The sequence below is a fragment of the Chrysemys picta genome, chromosome 18, assembly GCF_011386835.1.
Source record: "Chrysemys picta bellii isolate R12L10 chromosome 18, ASM1138683v2, whole genome shotgun sequence".
Taxonomy (NCBI): Eukaryota; Metazoa; Chordata; order Testudines; family Emydidae; genus Chrysemys; species Chrysemys picta.
The window spans coordinates 11,533,860-11,558,530 of record NC_088808.1 but is presented as its reverse complement, the minus strand read 5'-3'; the positions used below and the strand labels follow the sequence as shown (position 1 = coordinate 11,558,530).

The 24,671-nt window shown below is 45.6% G+C and overlaps 1 protein-coding gene across 2 annotated transcripts in view; it reads left to right on the top strand.

The window, feature by feature from the left end:
• The first annotated feature begins 10,940 nt into the window (after positions 1 to 10,940).
• The window catches only part of BRINP1 (BMP/retinoic acid inducible neural specific 1), a 97,828-nt gene continuing 84,097 nt past the window's right edge, over positions 10,941 to 24,671 (top strand). Inside the window, exons 1-2 of one of the 2 annotated variants that reach the window (XM_008170835.4) lie at positions 19,309 to 19,442; positions 19,896 to 20,070. The gene's annotated coding sequence lies outside the window, so the exon portion shown is untranslated. Of the gene's footprint in view, positions 13,815 to 19,308; positions 19,443 to 19,895; positions 20,071 to 24,671 lie in introns of those variants that run through there. The other variant, XM_065572640.1, reaches the window with a different exon arrangement.

The following is a 24,671-nucleotide window of genomic DNA, read 5'->3' as shown; positions in this document are numbered from 1 at the left end:
TGTATATAGTGAATATTATCTGATTGGGGAATCCATGCTTTTGATGGATCATTCTCAGACTCCTTTCTTATTAGCGATATATCTCAGTTTAGACTATAAGTGGGGGGAAGTTTATTCTTAATAGTAGGAAACAGATAGATTAGCCTGTGTGGGGAATAAATCTCTTCCCAGGCTAAGGGCTCATTTGCAAAAAATTCAGACCAGGCTGCGTTTGGAGGATTTTTTCCCCCTTTTCTTTTAACGTATGAATCATCTGAAAACAACTTTACATAAAAATGCTGACAGACCCTTAACAGTAATAGCGGGACTGCCCAGTTTTCCTTAGGGCCTATAGAAATCTTTGGTATGCACATGTTTTATTGCAGATTCTGTTGGAATTCATGGCATGAAATTGTCAGTTCTGCGGCAAGATGGGGAGACGCAGGAAAGGAAGGATGGTCTAGTGGTTAGGACCCTATTCTTCTACTGGGAGGCCTTGGGTCAGTTCCCTGCTCTGACACGTAAGTGACTCAGTTTCCCCTAGTGCAAAACAGTGATAATAGTGCAAAACAGTGATAATAGTGTTGCCCTACATTGTAGTGGTGTTATGAGGATAAGACTGTTAGGTGCTCAGATACAATAGGGGCCCTATATGTACCATAAATAGATCCAGTCCCTCCCTCACAGGATCCAAATCTCCTATGGGGTGAATGTAATAGTAGGTGGTTGTTGCCTCTGCATCCTCCTGGTTCTGCGAACTACAGATACTCCACTCCTTATCCTATGCTGTTGCTTTATGCAACTGTGTCTCGTTGTCCTCGTGACAGCATTTTAACCCAGGATAAAGCAAGGATCTCAAGACGCTGCCTTATATCACAAGAGCCATGAGGAGGAAGCGCCTTATTCACTGTTATCTTACTACACCCTCTTCTATTTCGTGCATGGCTGCAATGATCCCTTGGTCCTGTAATATGGACCTGATCAAAAGCCCACTGAAATCAATAGGAGTCTCTCCTCTGAGTGAGTGGGAACTTAATACAGTGGCGCATATGGAACCTTGGGTCTCATCAGCTTGAATAGAAATGTGAGATTTATTTTTAATTAGTATTATATTTCCTTTATCCACATATCCCATTCAGAGAAAGATAGAGATGAATAGAAATCCTACAGCATATAGGTATATCCACCCACCGCAGTCCACTGAAATGAATGTCTAGTATAAGAATAAACCCTATCAAAAGACTAAACACACTACAATCAGCCTTCTGTGCAGCAGCAAAACTTTCCTGTGCAGCTGAGAAGAGAATTAAACCCACTAGAGGAAGATAGAGACTCATTAAAAAGAGTTATAACAAATCAGTTATCAGTCGTTTAAAGAATAAACCTGTTAGAATAAACCTGTTAAATAAATCTGCAGCAACGCTAATTAGGTCAGTGTAATACCAGCACAATGGGTTCGCTTTCTTCAGTGAATCCTTAATGATGGCATAAGCCTGTTAAAGGAATACACTGAGTATACAGTAAGTCAGGTATTTAAAAGAGTTTATCCTCCGAATTTGATCTATCTTAAAATTGCTACAATTTAGTGACGAATGTCCTCTTGATGCAAAATATCTATGGAAAATCAAACTAATTTGTCGTGCCATTTATGAAAAATGAAACCAAGGATGCACCCCCCAGCTATTATTTATGTAGGACCTACAAAGTGTGATTTTTTCCCCCCCGGCTCCAGAACCAAACTCCAGATTAACCATCTAAATCTATCCTCAGAACTTTAATGACTGAAAATTCTTTTCTTTGTTTCTGCACCAATGGTCCAGCAATACTGACACGTAGATGAACATGATTTGTTGAGGAAGAGTCAACGTGGCTTTTGTAAAGGGAAATCATGCTTCACTAATCCATTAACATTCTTTGAGGGGGTCAACAAACATGTGGACATGAGTGGTCCAGTGGATATAGTGTATTTGGACTTTCAGAAAGCCTGTGACAAGGTCCCTCACCAAAGGCTCTTAAGCAAAGTAAGCTGACATGGGATAAGAGGGAAGGTTCTCTCATGGATCAATAACTGGTTAGGAGACAGAAAACAAAGGATATGAATAAAGAGTCAATTTTCAGAATGGAGAGAAGTAAATAACGATGTCTCCCAGGGGTCTGTACTGGGATCAGTGCTGTTCAACATATTCAGAAATGATCTGGAAAAAAGGGGTAAAACAGTGAGGTGGCAAAATTTGCGGATGATAGAAAATTACTCAAGATAGTTAAGTCCAAAGCAGACTGTACAGAGTTACAAAGGGATCTCACAAAACTGGGGTAACTAGGTAATGAAATAGCAGATGAAATTCAATGTTGAGAAATGCAAAGTAATGCACATTGGAAAACATAATCCCAACTATAATACAAAATGATGGGGGTTTAAACTAGCTGTTACCACTCAAGAAAGAGATCTTGGAGTCATTGCGGGTAGTTCTCCGAAAACATCTTCTCACTATACAGTGACAGTCAAAAAAGCTAACAATGTTAGGAACCATTAGGAAAGTGATAGATAATAAAACAGAAAATATCACAATGTCACTATATAAATCCATGGTATGCCCACATTTTGAACACTGTGTGCAGTTATGGTCTCCCATCTCAAAAAGGATATATTATAATTGGAAAAGGTATGGAGAAGGGCAACAAAAATGATTACGGTTATGGAACAGCTTCCGTATGAGGGGAGATTAAAAAGACTGGGCCTTTTCAGCTTGGAAAAGAGATGACTAAGGGGGGATATGACAGAGGTCTATAAAATCGTGACTGGTGTGGAGAAAGTAAATAAGGAAGTGTTATTTACTTCTTTACATAACACAAGAACAAGGGGTCACCCAATGAAACTAATAGACAGCAGGTTTAAAACAAACTAAAGGTAGTACTTCTTCATAAAATGCAAGTCAACCTGTGGAACTCGTTGCCAGGGGATGTTGTGAAGGCCAAAACTATAATGGTGTTCAAGCAAGAATTAGATAAGTTCATGGAGGATAGGTCCAACGACGGCTATTAGCCAAGATGATCAGGAGTGCCACCCAATGCTATGAGTGCCCCGTCCTCTGATTGCTAGAAGCTGAGTGTGTATAATAGGGGATGGATCACTCAATGATTGAATGTTCTGTTCATTCCCTTTGAAGCACCTGGCATCGGCCTGTCTCAGAATACAGGACACTAGGCTAGATGGACCATTGGTCTGACCCAGTATGGCCGTTCTTATGTTCTTAAGCAAGAAAATAAAGAAAATAATTATAATAATTGCTTTGCCCCAATATAGTGTCTTTTGTTACAGCATGTATAAGGAAGGGTGGTTTGGAGATTATGAAACTGGACTGGGACTCTGAGTTCTGTTCCTGGCTCTGACACAGACTTCCTTTGTGACCTTGGGCAAGTCATTTAATCTCTCTGTAACTTAGTTCTTCACCTGTAACATGAAGATAATAATACCTCAGATACCTCCTCTATTAGCTCCTTGAGTATTCTAGGATGCAAATTGCTCCACTTAGGAAGGAAAAATCAGTTTCACACATACAGAATGGGAAGAGACTGTCTAGGAAGGAGTACGGCAGAAAGGGATCTAGGGGTTATAGTGGACCACAAGCTAAATATGAGTCAACAGTGTGATGCTGTTGCAAAAAAAGCAAACATGATTCTGGGATGTATTAACAGGTGTATTGTGAGCAAGACACGAGAAGTCATTCTTCTGCTCTACTCTGCTCTAGTTAGGCCTCAGCTGGAGTATTGTGTCCAGTTCTGGGCACCGCATTTCAAGAAAGATGTGGAGAAATTGGAAAGGGTCCAGAGAAGAGCAACAAGAATGATTAAAGGTCTTGAGAACATGACCTATGAAGGAAGGCTGAAAGAATTGGGTTTGTTTAGTTTGGAAAAGAGAAGAGTGATAGCAGTTTTCAGGTATCTAAAAGGTGTCATAAGGAGGAGGGAGAAAACTTGTTCACCTTAGCTTCTAAGGATAGAACAAGAAGCAATGGGCTTAAACTGCAGCAAGAGAGGTCTAGGTTGGACATTAGGAAAAAGTTCCTAACTGTCAGGGTGGTTAAACACTGGAATAAATTGCCTAGGGAGGTTGTGGAATCTCCATCTCTGGAGATATTTAAGAGTAGGTTAGATAAATGTCTATCGGGGATGGTCTAGACAGTATTTGGTCCTGCCATGCGGGCAGGGGACTGGACTCGATGACCTCTCGAGGTCCCTTCCAGTCCTAGAATCTATGACTCTATGAATGAATCTATACTCCTTTCTGCCTTTGTCTATTTAGATTTCAAACTAGGACAGGCACTGTTTCTTACCACAGTATACAGAGCACCTAGAACAGCAGGGTCTTGGTCACAATTGGGTGTTTAGTTGCTACTGTTATGTAAATAACAATAATAGCAGCAGGATCCCGGCGCAGCAGGTCAGTATTATTACTTTTATTTTACATATGATGAAAAATGGAAACAAAGTGACCTACCGGGGGTCACAGGGCAATCCAGAAGCAGAGCCAAGAATAGAATTCAGATCTCCTGGCTCTCTGCCCTCTACTCTAGCTACTAGAGAACACTCCCGCCAGAGCTGTGCTGGCTTATTCTCCTCCAGAAATGCAGCAAAAGTTAAATGCTGGGCACCTGGGGGAAAGGATCTTAAATGGCAGGGAATAGCAAGAAATGTTTCTTTTCCCATTTCTGGAGAAGGTGTTGCAAGCCAAAGAAAAGGGTGAAAACAAGAATTGAAAACTACATAAAGAAGCAGTTGACAGCAGCAACCTTTTTAAGTTGCCTCCAGTGTATGTGTGCATAGCTACTGCCAAGCTCTGTCAGTTCCAAAGATTGAACACAAGGTGTGAGTCTGGCACGGAAGCAACAGAATATTGAAAATGACAGTGCTCTATGAGATAGCTTTGGCTTGGCTTGGAAGCCTCTACGGAGAACGGGCCCACGCTGCCCTGGCAGCAAAGAGATGCAAGGATAGGAGGAGGAGGGATAGGAAATGAAGTCTGACAGAGCCCTGTAAATGAAAGTGCTGTCCTGGGTCCCACCCACCTATCACAGAACTGAGCAAGGGGAAATGGCAACGCTGGGTAGCAGGAGAGAAGGAAGCAGGTGGGCAATGTTAAATCGTGATTATCGTCTGAATTACCACAACACCTAGAGGCGCCAGCTAAGCTCAAGGCCCCGTTGCAGTCGGAGCTGTGCAAGCACACTGTGTGAGACAGGATGTGACACTCTGGGAGTTCACCCAGACCACTAAGGGGATCTGTCACTGCCTGCCCGGTAACCCTGGGTGTGTCTCTGCTGTGCAAATTTGACTCAAAGCCCTGCCGCCAGCAGCCTGCTCACAGCACAGTGGCCTCACCCTGGCTTCCACTTGCCGGGTTACGCCTTGCAGGGGGACACCAACAACCCTTCCAGTCCAGAATCTCTCCCAAACTGTCTCCCCTTCAGCATCCAGTTCCCCTCACTGGATACTCAGAGAAGTGATTCTGTGTGCTGCCCAGCCTGCTAGTTGTACCTGAGGACTTCCCCCTTCAGTTTAACACCCAGCACTGAGGTGGCTTTGTAATTAATCAAGGCTGAGATTATTAACAAAGCACAGAGGTGTAAGTGAAATAAGTGAGAAGGGAAGACACAGGCCTGGTTACAAGTGAAACAAAACAAAACAAGCTTTCCAGTGACTAAAACTTAACTTCAGCAAGTTACAATCTTTGTCTAAGCAGTTTTCTCACCTAGAGTCAGTTACAGCTGCTCTTGGTTTTCAGGCCAAGAGGATACACTTTTCATAAGCTCAAAGGGCTCTGCTCCCCCTTTGTCCCCTAAGTGATGAATGCCAAAATGGCTTTCTGTTTCTACTTATATTTCCCAAAGTCTGTTGTCTCTGTTTCAAGATCCAAGAAGTTTTCCTGGGGATGAAGGCTCCATTCCCCATTGTGATCATTAAACTGTCTTCCCTCTACTTCTTTAGCTTGATGGCTTTGTTTACCTTATATGCAGATGTACTTTTCATTGTCCTCTGAGGTATTACCTGTCTCGTTTACTTTGGAGTTACAGAAAAACCAGCAGGACAATATTCCTTTATCTAGGACAGACTGGGCTTAGGCACTGCTTGCAAAACTCCTTTTCAGAACATATATCCAGCACACATCTGTAATTCTTTATGCCCCGCCCATACATATATCATGCAATAATATTAATGACCAGCAAATTACTGGTTTGCATATGGTACCTTACATGACACCTTTTAGATATAGATTATGACAACAGAGGGTTGGGGCACTGAGAATGTCAGGTCTGATGTGTGTTATGGCTAATGTGACTCTCTGGGTCACACAGGTCCTTGACACAATAGGTTTGCAATCAAAACAGATGAGACAGAATGATGACCCCTTTTGGGGGAACCAAGGCATAGTGTGATTAAGTGACTTTCCCAAGGTCACACGGGAATTCTGTGGCAGAGCTAGTTACTGACCCTAGATCTCCACACCAGGTCACCTCTCCTCTCTAAGCATGAAGACATTTAAATCATAACAGAGATAGTTGTAAAAATATTTGCTGATTATTATTTTTTCTGATGGAAAAAAAAGGGACAGTTTTGGATGAAAAGTACCACCATTTTTTCCCTGTTTATCATCAGCTATACAACTGGCCAGAAAAGTTTTCCAATGAAAAACAGAATAGTTTTATCTAACAAAAATATTCGTTTTTTTTTTAAAAATGGCCATCTCTAAATCATATCTAACTTGAAAATAACAATAATTAGCCCTCTTATAATACTTTCAATCCCAGGGTCTCCAAGTGCTTTGAAAACTTAAATCAAGGCTCCCAGCACCCTGGAAAGGTAGATAAGTATTATCACCTCCATTTTTATAGAGGGGTAAACTGAGGCATTGGATCACCCTCTTCAGCATTCCATCCCTATTGAGCAAAGAATTTAAACTTGTGAGAGGCAGCATGACCTGTGGCTGGTACGATGGCTAGGGACTCAGAGGTCCTGTGTACTTCCCAATTCTGCCACTGACTTTGGGAAAGTCATTTGACCTTCCCGGGCCTCTGTTTCCCCTCCTACCCTTTACACTGTAAGATCTTTGAGACATATACTGTCTACATAGCTGTACAGCACCTAGCACAATGGGACCAGGGTCTCTAGAAACTACTGAAATAGAAATAATAATACAGTGCTTAGGTCCTACTGACTTCAAGCGCTTTGCAGAATAGGGGCCAGGGAGACTAAGTGAATGGTCCAAGGTCACATAGTGAATCAGTGGCAGAACCAGAACACAGGAATTCTGATTCATCCTCTCCTGCTTTAGCCACTACTATCTAACACAATATGTTTGTATACAGCTATTTGTAAATCTCTAGGCAAAGACCTTTCAACACAGTTCCTAAAAATTGATCCTGTTGGTTTATTTTTTTTTTTAATATGAGATGAAAATCACCATCGTATGAGTGGAGTCGAGCAGCCCAGGGCATGTGGCTACTGTTCACTAACAATAATCTGACTTCTCAGGGTGCTGGAATACATTAGCTATCGACCTGGTGACTCATGAGATAGCCTCATTTTGCCTCAGGTATCTCAGAGGAACAGAAAGCTCTGAAATGTGTCATTCCTTAGTTGTATTCATTTCTCCCCAGATAAATAGGAAAAGTGTTATTGTTTCCCCATCTCTTTCTCTTTTCGACCTTTCCCCAGTGTATTGGTTTGTGGGAGGGTAACGGTGTTGGTTGGTTCTTGCCTGAGCTGTTGTCATTCAAAAATTGCACAGACCACAGCTCTGGTTTTGTAAAATCTTCAGAGTTAATTGAGAACTGGACACTGACTGCCCTGGAGACTTGGATCTTCTATCCCCATGAGATGAAATTCACCCCTGTGAAGTGGACCAACAGAAGATCTAAGGACCACTTCAATGCTTGTGCTGCCCCTATGCACAGAGGTGAATTGCACCATTGAGTACAGCGCAGGCAGCAGCACCTCCTACACACACACACACACACACACACACACACACACACACACACAAACACACCAATCCACCAATGTACCTTGACCTTGGGCTGGCTGTGGCTCCATCTTACTGGGACTGGGAATGAAAAAGACGGCAAGGATGGTTGGTTTTGGGACTTTGACACCCACCCACTAGAATTCCACCAACTGACTGACATAGATCAAAAAGACAGCCACAAAAGGACCACTGCCAACCACAAGTCACCTGTGACCTGGCTCGGAATTAACCTAGAAATGAGACACCATGGGTCAATGATAATCCACTCTTCCTGCAAATGACTTAAGGACAGATCTAACTCCCATTGACTTCAGTGAGATATGGATCAAGCTCTTAATTTCTCTGTGCCTCAGTTTCCTTTGTGTAATGGTGGGGAAATAATACTTCCTTTCTTCCATTCTTTGTCTGTCTTGTCTATCTAACCTGAAAGCTCTTTGGGTTAGGCACTGTCTCTTACTCTTTGTATGTACAGTGCCTTGCACAATGGGGGCCCAGTCATGGGTATATTCTCTAGGTGCAACTATAATAACGAATAATAAGATTAATCACAATTTAAAGGGGCTTTTTAACATCTCCTCAGCTCAGAAAACAAAGAACGCACTCTGGGCCAGACCCTGAACTGGTGTAAACCAACGTAACTCCTGTGAAGTCAATTCAGGTACACCAATTTACACCCGTTGAGGATCCAGCCCAGTATAATTAGATTAGACGGCTCCCACTTTAAATTGTGTGAAGCTGAACTGTAAGTGGAATGAAAGTTCACTGAAATGCATCAAAACAACCAGGGCTTTCACTCCACTTTATTGTAGCCATGGTTTCACTACAACTGAGTTCATAACTGGGTTTCCCAATATACATACATGGTACAAGATGCACCAGTCACCAGCAAAGCCTTTCTGAGGGCCATCAGATCAGTTTAAGTTTGAGACAGAAAAAGCAGTTCAGAAAAAAAGTGCTGATCCTTCCTTCTATCCACCACCCAAACTCCACCCTTTCCTAGAACTGAACTGGCACCAATCCCCATTTTTTTAAGGCTCTGTGATTTTCAGATGTCTTTATTTCTTTTTCACACACCTTTGAACTTCTGGTTCCCAGCCAGGATCAGCAGTAGAAATGCCAGAAATCTGATAAGAAAGCCTTTTCTCAAAAGCTTTATATCCCAGTTCTGCAAATCCAAGAGGTTCAAGTACAGTAGCTCAGCTGTAGAAGATAAAATGTGAGCGCTTACTCAAACTGAAGTTGAGTTTTGAATCTCTGGAGCTTCACCCATCACTAGTGTGACTACCTAGAAAGGGATCCATTCCAAATATCAGATGGAGATTAAATTTAGGAATAGTGCAAGGCTGAAGCCCAGTGCAAGAGTTCAGCACCACCCATCTGGATTTGCAAATTGCAATGAACCCAAATGCATTTTTAAACAATGGTTTATGATCAACAAATAAATACGGCTAGTCCTAAAGAGACAGATATCCCTGCAATGAACACATCATGCCATCTAAATAAGATCAACACTTAGTGCAGTATTGTTTGCAGAGGAGAAACGGGAAAAAAATATTTCACAAGAGACCGAGAGAGCACCAGAATATCAACACAGCACTCACAAAGCACATTTAATCCATTTTTAGCCTGTAATAAACAATGAGAGCTGCAAAACTTTGACAATAATACATTCTGCATCCTCAAGGAGGGAGACACAAGAGGATATATAGAAAAAAAAAAGATTTCATGATAGCAATGAGTAGAACTCAGGGATAGGTCTGATTTTATTCAATAACCCATGGGACTCTGAAGTGAGCTTTTGCTGTAGAATCTCAAATACAAATAAAGTATCTATAGTTTATTGTGGGCATATGTGGCTCCTTTCAAGTTTTAAAAGGGAACTTATAGTACACAATGGAATCCCATCTGCCAATCTTCCTTCGTCAGCTGTTTTGTGAACAATCTGGAGGCTTTTTCTGCTGCATGGATCATCTCTGTTTCATACTGTGTTCTTATAAACTTCTAATGCAAAGAACATGGTATATTTTGTTCCATTATTTTTTCTTTTGCTTGCTGCCTGTGAACAAAAAACTGTTACATTGTGTGCATTGTGCATTCATATCCCCATTGTGCTCCTGTTGATTGACTGGTTTCCATTTTCTCCATCGGGAGAGAGAGATGTGCCTTCAATAGGTTTTCTCCACCACAGAAGCAATAGATCTATGAACTATTCACTTGCCCTCTGCTATGCCCTGTTGTGCATATTTTAATATTATTCCTAAAAGCAGGCTAGGAGCTCATCCAAATACAACTCTTCAGACACTGACACCAAAAGGGAAGACTGGACAGACCAAAAATTTTGGGACCTCAGAAATAAGGTCTGAGGTGGAAAATTCAGGGCCTAATGGAGGTAGGCTGCTTTACATTGGCTGGGAATCTGGCCCTCATTCATTGCACAGAGAAGCTGAAATATCCAAGACTAAAGAGAAGAGACCATTGAAAAGAAGAAGCTACTGGAGTAAAATAATTTTGCTTTTAAAAAACACATCCAGAAACCTTATCTTCGACACATAAGAACAGGCACATAGCTAAATATGCAGTAACCTGCTTAGGTTTCCAAAGCAGCAGATTAAAGCAGTAGACTATGCATGGAGTGTCCATTCAAATGGGCAAAGCTCACAGCTCACAACACAGCTGCAAGAGAACAGGCTGAATACCCAATGCACCAGGTAATCCTCTTGTGATACAGACACAGTGGAGGCTTTTTTGCAGGGATGGGGCGGGGTTTGGTCAACATTTTGGTGAAGGTTATTTGTGGCAGGGAATGGCTGGGCAAATCCTACTGCTTCTCTGTATTTGCCAGTGTGTGGCTCTTATATTACCCTTAGAATGACAATGCTGCATGAAATGCTAGTTACCATTGGTACTCTGAGTGTATTTATTCTATCCCTTTGGAAGAGGGATGGTAATGCTGGTGTGATGGGTGGAGGTGTAGAGTGATCTGGGTCCTGTGAGACCTTTGGATGTTTGGGATTCAGATTCTGGTAGCCCATTCCAGTTCACTTCACTATTTTCCATCGGCTTTTTCACCCTCCTAGGCCAACAGGGTCAGAGAATACTGAGTAGGCATTTCCCAACAGGTGCCTCCTAGGCCAAAGGCCATTACAGTCTACACTTGAGTAATACAACCTATCATACTTGCATTGTCTGAAACAGCAACTCCTAAACGATTATTGGTGGTGGGGAGATGCGCTTGGGGCCCTCTCTTAATTTAAAACAACCAAGTATAAAACAGAAGGCGCCACCTTAGATTGCAAGTAGATGACAACAGGAACAATCAAAGAACATAGTAATAATGTCATCAGGCGCTTTCGTTTATTTTTGAAACAGTTGCTTTGTAGACATGCAGCTTGTTTAGGGTCCTGGCCCTGCGGCCCTGTGAGTAGTCACTCACCTCTGCCAGTTGTCCCATTGAAACCAGTGGGACTCATTTCGTGAGTGGCGCCACTCCCTGTGGCAGAAGCAGGGGATGTTTAGAGAACAATTGTCTTGCAGTGAAACAATCACGGGGAAAAGTAAAACTCTGGCGCTTGGGCACAGTGTAATTGTGATAAGCTAAGCCTCAAACCTATCAGGCCAGCCTGGAGTTGAACCAAAAAGCTTTTAATTCTGCTGAGGGAAGATTTGCAGAAGATTTAGCTTAAGACAATGCTTTGTAGCCTTGGGAGGTAGTGGGTGAAGGCTAGGACAGTCTGTCCTTGCAGGCTGGGGGAGGACGTGGGGTGGATAACAGCACCACGGCTTTCCTTCCCCGTGTCTCTAGCAGAGGCATCTGATTGTTGCTCTCTCTGCCGCGGCAAGATGAGCTGGTGGCTGGAGGGACAATTCACTGGGTCTGAACCTCCACAGGGACAGGGATTATTAATGGCTAGTTACAGCTTGGGCAGCCGTCGCTGCTCAGTCTATGTGTATGCGGTGCCCTCCCTTGGAACCAGAGCGCCCTGACCTCACGGCTGACCCCCGTTTGCCTGTCTTTTTTTTTTTTTTTTTGCGGGGTGGGGTGGGGAAGAGGGGGATAAATTGCACAACTGCAGTTGCCTTTTGCTGTCCAGAGACCCAGGAAGGGAGAGGGAGGAAGGGAGAGACAGCTTTCCCCCTCCCCAGCTCCAGCCTTTGGACCTTAGCCCATCTTGGGAGATTGGCCAGGAAAGCCGACGAGCCTGAAGGCAGCAGGGTTGCAGCTCGGGCTGTCTCCTCCCTTCTGCCTCCTGACGCTGCTGGATGCTTCAGACCTATTCCTAGCACTGCCCAGCTCCATCCCCAGCAGGCTGTGAGTGCCTCCCGCTGCCCGGGGAGGCAGGGCAGAGCTGGAGAAGCATCCGCCGCCGAGGCTGGGGCACCGAAAGCAAGCCGGATTCAGACGGATGCTGGAGGAGGACGACGAGGACGGGCTGCGGAACGGACCAAGGTCTCCAGCCGGGCTCTGGGCGCCGGAGGGCTGAACCAGTGGGACGTGCCCCCTGCGGAGCTCTCCTGGGTGCTGAACGGTGTCCCCGGGTCTCCGCCGCGATGCAAAGCGCCCCGAGGAGCCGGCCGGGGCTCCTCGCCTCCAGCGGGGGATATGGGGCGTGCTGGCCACCCGGCCAGCCCTGCCGGTCCGGGATCCAGCCCTGCCGCCCACCCCGGCCCTCTGCTGCCTTCCCGTCACCGAAAGGAGGAGAACGCAGCGAGCATCAAGCTGCCTGCAATCGCTGCAGGGACACACACACACACACATACACACACACACCACGCAGTGCTCTGGGGGCATTGCCCTGCAATCGCCCCCCCCCCCCCATCAGGTTGTGCCCAGGACCAGGCTGCCCTCTCCCTGCCCCAAAGGAGTTTGCAAGAAGGACTTTACATGTGAATCCAACCAAATCACCAGTGCAGTGAGCGCCCGCAGTCCCCAGCCCCTCTGCTCTGCGCTTCAGCTCCTTCCCGAAGCATAAGCTCGCAATACAATCCAATCAAATACAATACAATGACCAGGGAAGTGAACTTTCATTAGAAATCCACCCCCCACCCCGCTCCCTTCTCTCCCCCATGCCCCCCCCCCCAATTCAATGCAAGCGAACTCTACAGACCCACCCACGGCTGGCCCTGGCCCGCATAGCGACCCCCTGCGCTTCTCGATGGGCCCACCCCACAACCGCTGCCCCAGCTCCAGTCTGATGCGCCTTTTACACGTCCCTGGCTCTGTCTGCCCAGGTCCTCCGAGCCAGTCCCTCCTCTCGTGTCCCCTTCTCAGCCCCCCTCCCCCATGATGTACAAAACACTTTTTAGAATAAAATCTCCGGGTTTAGGCTCCTCCCCGTTTCCCCCCCATTCATTTTATCCAGGCTGCTCGAAGTCCCGCCCCTCCGGGAAAGCCCCGCCCCTCGCTTCTCTCCTGAAGCCCTTTTCATTTTCATTTCCAGCCCCCTCTCCATTCTCCCCGCTGCCTCGGCTGCTCCTTCCCCGATGGCTACAGACTGATCGGCAGAGGAGAGGGGAGGGGAGAAAAAAAGGAGGAAGGAACAGAAAAAAAAAGAAAGAAAGAAAAAGAAAGAGAGAAGGAGGGAAAGAAAAAAGGATTTGCCTCTGCCCTTAATGCCGGCGATCTGGATCAAGGGAAGGGATTTTCTGTCTGAGCATGAAAAGTACTGCTAGAGCTCCAGTATTCCCACGCCTGCATCATCAGCACAGCACCCAGTATGCCAGCTGGACACAGAAGCGATCCCACCACTTCCCGTCGAGCCCAATAAAACCCACCGGCGATCAGCTCTCGGCCAAAGAGGAACAGTAACCTCAGGTAAGGGGAGGGTTTCGTTTCATCTGCATCGAATCCCCCCAGCTCCTTGTCTTGGTGCCCCGCTTTTGAACTGCGTTTCATGCCTTCGTCCTGATCCCTTCTTACCGTAATGTCATTTTCTAGGGTGTCCTATGGAATCCCATCCCCCCCCCCAAGTCAGAGCCGTTGAAAACACACACACACACACACACACACTTTGCCTGGCAGTCTCTTTCCCCTTCTCCCTCCCCCTTGGGTTTGCACGAAGTTAATGTGCTGTTTCAATGCAGAAGTCCTGTAACCTAATTAGCTTCGTGTGTGTGTGTGTGTGTGTGTGTGTGTGTGTGTGTGTGTGTGTGTGTGTGTGTAACACGCCTGTGGTTGTCAGGACATTTGCACGCATAGGGGGTGGGAGTTGCTTCATGCAATGGGATCACGTAGCTAGGGCAAGGTACATTTCTAAAATGTACAGGAGGAAGGGTGCAGCCTTCGGCTAGAGCAGGAGGTGGGGGGTGAAAATCTACAGCTCTATCTGGATTGCAGAACATTGATACATCCCGGGAAAACGTCCCCAAAGAGATGGTGTCATCTCCACTTAATCCACTGCTCCATTTGTGCAAGTGACAAGCAAATCCCGTAGAAGGGAGAAGTCTGTCGCTTTAAATCCCACACTGGGTTGATTGCCTCTACCCCGAATGGGAATGGGAAGAAACTGAAATACAGCAAGGAATGAAGGGGAGTTGGGTGGGGGTGGGACGTCTGTATGTGCAGGGAGAGAGGACCACAGATCTGGGCTGGGGATTTTTTATGTATTGATGAGCCGCTCCGTTGTGAATGCTGCTTGCAATGCTGCCTGGTAAAGGAGCATAAGTTTGCTTTTCCCAGTCCATAGGGGATTTGGGGAGGTCAAGTGAGAAAGCACTTCCACACCATTACATCATCATCGCCGACAGGTCCAGCACAGATTCCATTTTTTGGAGGTGCCAGGAGGAGTCTGGGGGCGTGGGAGGTGTCCCTCGATACAATTCTGGGGGGAAAGGGTGCAGGAGCCCTGGAGAGGGGAAAACAAACCGCAGACAAAATGCTGACGAGCTTCATGGATGAATGTAGCCTTGTGATTGGCATCTGGAGTCGATGCTCTGGATACGACAGTAAGATTGCTTGTGTTAGCCTGGCTTTCCATCTGGGTTTATAATAATAATTCGTTAATGGGAGTTAAGCTGCTTTCGGGAGAGTTGCAGAGAAGTGTGTGTGTTGTGTGTGTGTATGGGGGGGGGGGGGGCTGGCAAGTGGAGAGAAGATAATCAAGATGTTGGCGCAAGAAAGGTGCAGGGTTTTTTAAAAATATGTATCCTAGTCTCTAGTGATTCTCTCTCTCTCACCCCCACCACACCTCACAAAACTTGGTCTCTTTCCCTCCCTCTTACTTGTACACAAGCCACACACCATCTTGGACACACACAACTCCCCACCCCATGCACACGCACACAATCTTGGTCTCTCTCTCTCTCACACACACACACAATCTTGAACTAACACAATCTCCCACCCCCATTCTTGGTCTCCCGCACCTATCTACACACACACCACTGTCACTGCATTGCCATTCTCACTGTTAGTGCAAATCAAATCTCCAGGCAGGTTTGGTGTGTGTCCTGTCCCCCCCCGCCCAACACACACTACTCTTTGCACATCTCTAGGTAAGCAACGCACTTCGAAAGCACAGTGTTCTGCTTTGGATTTTCTTCCAGGCATTGATTTGGGGGTTGTCTGCTTCCCCAGCCCGTTGCCACTCAGAAGAAAATGCTTTGCATGATTTGTTGTGTTTTCCTGCTCTTTGCATGGCCCCGGGACTCGGTGATTACTTCACCCCAGTGAAGGCAGACAGGCTTCCCAGGAGAGGGAACCATTCTGCACCCTACAGACTTCGGGCTAGAGACTGGCAGGATGGCTTGCAGAAATCACACCTGCCCTGTTATAGTTGTGTATATCGCTCTATGTGTGTGTGTGTGAGAGAGAGAGAGAGAATATCTCTGTGTATGTCCACAAGACACACACAGTTTTCCAAGATCCCACTTTACTCTAGTTCTACCTATTGGGGTCAGGTCAAAACACTCCCATCCTTGCAGCACAATCCCTCACCAAGAGTCCTTTGCTTTGCTGCCCCCTTGGTTCAGGGATGAACACACTGGTATGGTGCTTGAGGGGAAGATGATGTCACTAGTTTAAGATGCACTAACCACCACCACCCCTCCTCCCTCCTCTCTCTTTCAAGGGCCTAGTTAGGAGATTGTGTAATCTCCCTAAGGGCAGGAATCTAATGAGGCCAGCTGACTGTCCTGGTAAAACTTCTGATTTCAGGGACACATTGAGAGGGTACTGCTACTTCTAAAAGCTGGTTCCAAGAGGGATTGTGAACTTATCCGTGGTCTCCCCTCCTGCCTGCCTCCCCCACCATGTTTAATACCTTGGAAGTATGTGTAGGGCCAAATAGAACAGAGATGGCATTCTGCTTCTGGTGAGTGTTAGGTGGAACTGAACATGACCGTTGAGAGTTATTACTGAGATGATCTTTATAACACAAATCTTGTTGTCCTCACTCAGTCAAAACTCCCATTGCCTTCCCCGAGAACATGGCTTGAGGAAGCTCTGAAGAATTTGGCTCAGAGAAAAACTGTGTGTGTGGTTGTCTCTCTCTGCCGTACTGAGACATCAGTTTGGATTTCCAGATGTGACCCAGACATGTTCACTCGTATAGTCACATAGGATGCAAAGGCATGAAAAATCAGATTTGGGGTTGAGAAAATCAAAACTCCTAGATTTATGTCAAATATCAGCAAATAAATTTAAAAAGAAACCCTGAAGGAACGGGGTGGGGGGGGGGAGTAAATAAATAAATAACCCAACAAGTAAACAAATGCAAGTCCCCAGATGAGAAATTAGAGCAGTTGAACAATTTTCAGGGCGGAAAAACCGTGCAGCAACATATGTGTGTGATATCTAATGTCCTTTGTGTGTGTTTGTGTGTATGTCAGAAACAAATGCATATACAATTTAAAACCTTTCTGTTAACATTGATATTTTCTAGCTCCGAGTCCCTGCACTAGTATCTTCATTTACACAGGGAATCAGTGTCACAGGATGGAATTGTGACTCCCAGAAGGGGGCGCTCTGACTCCATTTCAGTTGTGGTGGGAATGCTTTGCAAGGCAGGAGATTAGCTGGCTCCATAGCAGCTAGGTTCCCAGTCAGGTTAGACGTACTGTGTTTGCCTAGAATAGGTTTGGTGGGATGCACGCAAAAGACCTGCATGAACTGCCCTTCTCGGTGGCGTTTGCACTCCTCACACAGTTGCAGCCAGTACCTAATAATAAGAGCAGGTAATAATAATAAATAATGACATATACACTGTCTTTAGTCTGAAAGGATCCCAGGTGCACTAACAGGCTCTGGGCCAAACCCTTTGTTGGTGTAAATCAGCAGCCCTCAGCTGAAATCAATGGGGTTATGATGAGGATCCGGCCCTGTGCATAAAGGAATCCCTTACCCAGTGCTGAAATGCAGCCACTTCTGGGATGGAGGCCAACAGCCAATCTGGGCCAGAAACACTACAGCTTTTAAGAGGGGGAGTGAAAAAAAAATAGCTTCTCACATTGAAAGGGATGAATTTAGGGATATGGAATATAATCACCCATAGCTGGGAATGGCCAGGACACTGGGGCTTGCTTAACAGCTCTACTCTTACAAAATAGGGGTGGGATCTTAATTAGATTAAGCAGTAAGGACCTTGTGTCAGATCATCCCAGACCACGCAGAGGCTCCCGGGTATTCAGAAGTTGAGCTGGCTTTCTCTTTGGTGGGGGGAAGATCATGGTATGGAAGGTCCTGTCCAGGAGTGGTTCATGGGGCACAATCTGGTCCACTGGTTTTTTTTAATCATCTGAAAGATGGCTTCTCCCGTGAGCACCATATCAATGCTCTGATTGGTTCAGAGTTGACTCAGAGCAAAGGGCACGTCCTACTGAGTCACACTTGCCACTTCCTGCAGTGTCCTGAGTTTTCTGTGGAGGTCTCCAATGTGGTTATTTATGGGCCCAGCATTGCTTTGTTTATGAGATCTGAGAAGAACGCAGCTCCGTCTGGCACGGCTGCAGGTTGTAACTTTGGTGGTGGGGACCCTTGCGTTCCCCTGCTGAGACTGAATCTAGTTTATGTTTTGCCCTTGTGGGCAGGGGTAGAGTGAGTTAATCTGACGACTTCAGTTTGGTATATGAGAGAGAGAAATAGTCGGTGACATGACAATCAGGGAAGAGAGTCAATATACTTAGAAAAAATAAAGAAAGAAGGGCCTGATTCACTGCCCACTGAAGTCAGGGGAAGGACTCCCATTGACTTCAGTGGGCACTGGATCAGAGCCTAAGCAAGGACGGAATCATCTGTGACATGTTTCTGTGAACAGTGGCTGGGGCTACAGACTGGGGTCTCCTTGCTACTTGCGTGGCGGATAGATACAACATATCTACCCCTTTGCACCTTCCCTTTGCAACAAACAGCTTTTCGTGCGCTGATGAAGCAAGCGATGGAGCAGAAATCTCCTGAAGCAGAACCAAAGGAGGGAGGGGTCCTTTTTTATTTGTTCAAATGGAGCATGTGCCGTAGGCAGAACTTAGTGTTGTCTATCAGGTGTAGTGGGCAGGCGATGGGGCTTAGATGTGGAACAATGTTATTGAGGGGTCTGGACCTCTGACCCTTCTGAGAAAAATGTTGAGTGATGATGCCAGGTCAGTGTCTACAGCACAACTATGTTGATTGGGCGATGTTGACAAGAGCACTGTTCCAGTCTGATAGCACGCAAAATGGAGCCCTGGCAGGTGTTGATTCTAAGGCCCTGGTACTTCAACTCTTATTCCTAGGGTTGGTTCCATTGACTTCAAAGAAACAACTCATTTAAGAGCTGCTGGATGTGACCCTATGACAGTAATGGGAGCAGCAGTGGGTGCTGGCTTCAGGGCACTGTTCAGAGCAGCTCTGACTGCTGGTGTTCAGACGTGTAAACATATTGTTTATACTGGTGAGATAAATACTTGACAGGGTACGGAAGCCCAGACATTAAGAGGACTATTACTGCTTCCGACTGCTAGGCAAACGCTGGGTGCTCTTGTCTGGACAGGCTCTAGTGCTGGACACTGGTTACTGAGGCACTAACGCTAATAGTGACCCTCGTGTATTGATGCAGTACCTTTCATCTCAAAGGGTCGCTCTACAAATCACGTCACCCATCCCTGGATTATTGTGAAGCCAACCTGGAGTGAAATGTAGCAGCTGTTTACCAGCTACCCAACAGCCCGAGAGCAGAAGTAAAAGACGGTTTGGTGCATAAACGAAACTCTAGAAATACAAGAGAGCAATTTCATCTGGCTCTTTTTGTTTAAAAGTGAAACATAATATCTGAACGGAGAAAGACTTCATGACATTGTTCAGACTCGCATGCTGACCTGCACTCTCCAGCTGGGATGCTTAGTCTCTAGCAATCATGCTTTGCAGAGAGCCTGGCGTGTCATGCAGCTCGCATAAAACCAGCCGATCTTATCAGCACTCTGCCAACTCCGCTTTGAAAGCAGGCCGAGTAACAGCAGCACTGGCCATCAGGTAACAACATTGGATGCTGTCCCTTGGAGCGTGTGACGTGTTCGGTGTGGTTCGGAGGACAGAGTGTCCCCTTTTGCATGCTGTTTCATCTGAACTAGTACAAAAGGAAGCCTTGTAGGCCTGAAAAGTGTTAGTATTGGTTGCACTTTTAGAACTAGGCCCAGTACAGCCAATCGGTGTAGCATAGAGAATATTCAGAAAGGGGCTAGAATCTCAGTTGGTGTCAATGGAGCCGCTGGACAGGCCGTTAGGATGGCCACTCAGGAAATCCCCTTTTTTGGCTGGAGTGAGGGTTATGCCTAACAGGTCAGTTCTATTGATTTATTGCATCTTTTGGTTGGGTGGGGGTGGGGTGCTGAAAACTCTTTTTGCTCCCTGGATGACAAAACCTCTAGTGCTGGCCCAGCCAGGGGAGCGTTGCCAATGTACGCCAGCTGACGATCTGTTCCTTAGGTTTGACTTGGACTGAGTATCAGTCTGACCCCGCCCCCCTTCTGGAGTCTGCAATTCTGTAGGACCTTAATGATTCTGGGTGCAGTTATGTGTGAGCCCAAGTGATGTCATTGAGATGTCTACGGACCCCCACTGGGACCACGTGTGAGGTTGATCGACATACCACTGACAGCAGGTACTGACATCTGCAGCCGTTTGTCCCTGCACATGGGGGCGGGGGGCTATCCATGGTGGGGAGGCTGGGTTTTAAAAACCTTGCCCTAAATGTGCTGTCATTACAAGTGCAGCCCATGCGCTTCAATCACGCTTGCGGAGGGACAGAAGAACAAACCAAGGCAGCTCGTAGAGTAGTTCAGAGTCAGGGGTAAGGAATGGAAACTAGTCAAAGAAGTAGGCAAAGAGATGAATTGTGATGCAGGTTGAGTCTTGAGACTGCAGGGCAGGTATGGACACTGGAAGAAGCAGGTGTGAATGATGCCACCATGAGACAGTTGCGATTAGTGGAAATGACAGTGGGAAGGCTGTGAGTGCCGGAATTGCAACATCATTATCAACACATTACTTCTCTTTAGAGCGTGTAAACACGGCGAGAAAATAAGTGAAACATCAGAAGCAAGTGAGATCCTTATGTGGAATGTAGAAAGAGGTGCTGAAGTTGTGTAGAAATTCCATTGATTCTTTGCATCAGTCTGTACTGTAAAAAAAAGAACAGGAGTACTTGTGGCACCTTAGAGACTAACAAATTTATTAGCGCATAAGCTTTCGTGGGCTACAGCCCACTTCTTCGGATGTAGTCCACGAAAGCTTATGCGCTAATAAATTTGTTAGTCTCTAAGGTGCCACAAGTACTCCTGTTCTTCTTTTTGCGGATACAGACTAACACGGCTGCTACTCTGAAACCAGTCTGTACTGTGAGAGACTTGTAAATATCGAGGGGGGGGGGCACTTTTTTGCTGGCAATTGTGGGGTAACACTAGCAGAGGCTGAAGTTTACATGAAGCACCCTGAGGCAATGAAGGGCAGTAGCTTGCAACAATTGGATAGTGATCATGGTAAAATTGTAAAAAGAAATAAAATATGAAATCACGGCAATGCTGCCGAGTGTGTATAATGTATCTTTCAGAGCACAGCTGTTCCTGGAGCTGCTGGCATGGAGTCATATCCTGCCTCTGATTTGCTTAAACAAATATATATATATATCCCGTTGGCTTCACTGTTTCTATGCACAGAAACCGCGATAACATGTGGCCCTGGGCGTGCATCTTCCTAAAGACAGTCTAGGAAATTATAGAGTGATGAGTTACACCCAAGTTCCAGGCAAACCAACTGAGGATATTTTTTAAGGAGAAAATAACCCAACACTTGGATAAGTCATAAGGGTTTGGGTCTAACTAGCACCTCTTGTTAAAGGGTAAATGGTGCCTTTCGACCCTTTTAGAAAATTTTGACAATGTTCATAAAATAGAGGATAAAAAGGGACCTGGTGATTACAATTTATCTGATTTCCTCTCAGTCTCACATGTCTTTTGAAAAAGGTCCCGCTTTAGAGAAGTTAATCCCTCCTGTGAATTAAAAGGTAGCCAAGTACTATGAATTAAAGAATCATCATGAATAGTTGCTGCTCAGAGGGATGGAAGTTAATAATGGGGAAACCCATTGGTTGATATTGGATCAGCATTGCTCAATACTTTTGTTTGTGATTTGGAGGAGGACGTGAGTAGCAAGTGGGTGACGATGGAAAAGGCTAGTTAAAAGCAAGGAGGTTGCGGGGCAATTTAAGAAGAATCTGATCAAACCAAAGGCTTAATATGACATTTTACTTGGAGGAATATAAAGTTAATGGATTTTGGGGAAAATAACCTTAGCTTGCAGGATCCTCTGAGGAAAAAAGATTTATGTCCTAGCTTAAAGGGAGCCCCTTAAATTAAGGCACTGAAACTGCATAGTAAGGTACATAATGATAAGTATTGCTCACTGCACGGGTATTCAGATAGACCCTGATTCGGCAAAGTGCTTATGCAGCTGCTTGAATCTGTCCCCATGCATCAAAGCTCACCTTTAGTGATGTACTTAAGTCCCACTGACTTGAATAGGTGCTTCAAAGCTTTCTTGAACTGGGACCCCTGGGCTCACTCAAGGTGCAGTCCTGCAGACAGATCCATGCAGGCAAACCCTTCACACCTATGCAGACCCCAATAGACTTCACAAGGAGCTGACTGCAGGGTCAAGGCCCAAAGAAAGTCCCCATGCCCTAGCATGTACTAGGTTCCATGTGAACCCTGTGCAAGAATCACTGGAGTTGAGTTCAGTTTCTTTGGTTGTTCCAAAATCCCGGTCAGGAAGGGGGAAAGGAAATTCCCCATGGTATTATAAAGACCTACACATCCTCACTGATAGAATCAATGGAGATGAATGGCAGCTTATAGGAGGATACTTGAGGCATTAAAAGGAAGGATAGAAAATAACAGAAAATACATTATAACTGAATGATACTAATGCATTTTCAAACTGCTTTACAAATATTAACCAATTAAAAAGGAAAGAGACTGAAAAGAATGGGTTATTTAGTCTGGAAAAAGAATGGCATTGAAGTACATGATATACAGTTATTTGAAGGATACAGTAGAAAGCAATCAGAAATATTTGTACTCTGTGATGCGACAAGAATTAGGGGACATATATCAAAGAGCACAACATTTAAAACAAATGAAAAGAGAATATATTTTTTTCGGTGAATAGTCAAACTAAATAATGCTCTGCTGCAGGGGGTCATTGTGCGTGGCTGGATTTGAAATGTAAAGGTTGGGTTGTGGCAATGAATAGCATTTGCAACTCCGCTATTGAAGAGAATGAGAATCAAATCTCATTTTTCAGAGCATGAACTGATCATCTTCTGGGGTCAGGAAGGAATTTCTCTCCCTGAACAGAGCATTCCACAACTAGTAAGGGACTTGAGACTGCTCCCACTGAAGTCAAAGGGAGATTAGGAATTGACATCTCTGAGTAAAGGGTAATGCTCTGTGCATTATAGGAAGGTTTCAGCCACTGAAACAGGCAGGATACCAGGCCACATGGACCAGCAGTCTGATCTGATGTGACTGCTCCCATGTTACTATGTGAGACACGCTCATTGACTTCAATAGGGATTGGAGCAGGTCCTAAAATGGGAGCTCCTAAGTAGCTGTAATGAACCTGAGCTGCAAATCTCAAATCCACGGTATCATTATTATTATTTTTATCATGGTAAGGGCCTCAAGTGCGGGCACGGTACATACACATGCTGCTGGACACAGTACATACACATAGAAACATACAGCCCCTGCCAGGAAGAGGTTACAACCTAAACAGACAAGACAGGCCAAGAATGGGGGAAAGGGTCTGCCACCACCCTTCTTTTACAAACGAGGGACGGACGTGAGAGAGAGCTCAAGGGCTCGATCAAACTCCCTTTAAAGTTCACTAAAAGTCTTTCCACTGACTTGAATGGGCATTGGATCTGGCTGCATGGGACAGGTTTTCTAAAGAGTGTTCAGCGCACTGGGGTGTCAATGTGGGAATGACACGGTTCTTGAAAGTCTGTCCCAGAGATCTCTAAAAGAGTGAGCTCTATGGGACTTGCCCAAGGTCACAGAGGGAGTCAGTGGCAGAGACAGATCTCCAGACTCTCAGTGTAGAGGCTTAAGAAGACTCTCCTTCCTCTCCTCAGAGCCGAAATTCAGGGGACCCTTTGGATCTGGGATTTTGGATTGGGCCCACCACTACTTACAGATGCCTCTATATATAGCGATTCTGCCTTTGTCATTGCAACTCTTTTAAGGCAAGTGCGGATGATTACACTGCAAAGGTGGCCCCCCGCATCAGGTGTATAAAAAAGATACTTAGACATGCAATCAGCTGTAGAGACAGCGGCAGCAGTGAGGGAGCCAGGGAAGATGGCAGGGTAACTTTTCAGAGCAGGTGGAAAGGATGAAAGGGAAGCAGCTGCAAAGAACGCGTGAGCGCTAGATGGAATAATCAGCCGACAGGAGACGTGCGATCTGGGGGATCTGACAGGTAGAACATGGAGTTCATTGGCAAGGCACATGTAAATGCTGAGATAAGCTGCCGTTTAGGGGTGAGTGACTACTCAGCTTATAGGATAGGAAATAAGGGGGAGATGCGATGGGCAGGTGCAAAACCAACGATAAGGTATTATGTAGGTTTGAATGATTACTGTGTTTATAGAGGCTTGCATGGAAAGGGGAGGGTGGAGGGGAGGTGTGAACGGGGAAAGCTTTCCTCATGCAAAATTAATAGGAGAGATTCAGGCAAGAAAGTAATCATTGGGTAGATTGGCCTCTACCTGCATTCCAGGAAGCTTGTTTGCAGATGATGGAGGCTGGGGGTGGACGGGAGTGAGGATTTACAGACAGGGATGGCAAGAATGGGAATCTGTGCAATTCTGCGTTGTTGTTTTTCTTGAAGGACTGGTACAAATGTAGTAACTGCAGACTGGGTGGGGGCAGATTCAGATTTCAATCACATGGATGGTAAAGCGGGAGTAACTCCATAGGCTTCAGTGACACCCCCCTACAAATGAAATCAGAAATTTGCCCCTTGTCTCGGTGACTGGGATGTTTAAAGACTGACGGCGCCTTAGAGGAAAGCATAACTTCTTGGTCGTATACCACTTTATTGAGCCTAACTGAAATATACGAAAGGGGCAAGGGAGGGATTCATTCCTCACCCTGGCTGCTGATCAGCTCATGCCCTGAAGCATGAGGCTTGATGGCCCTT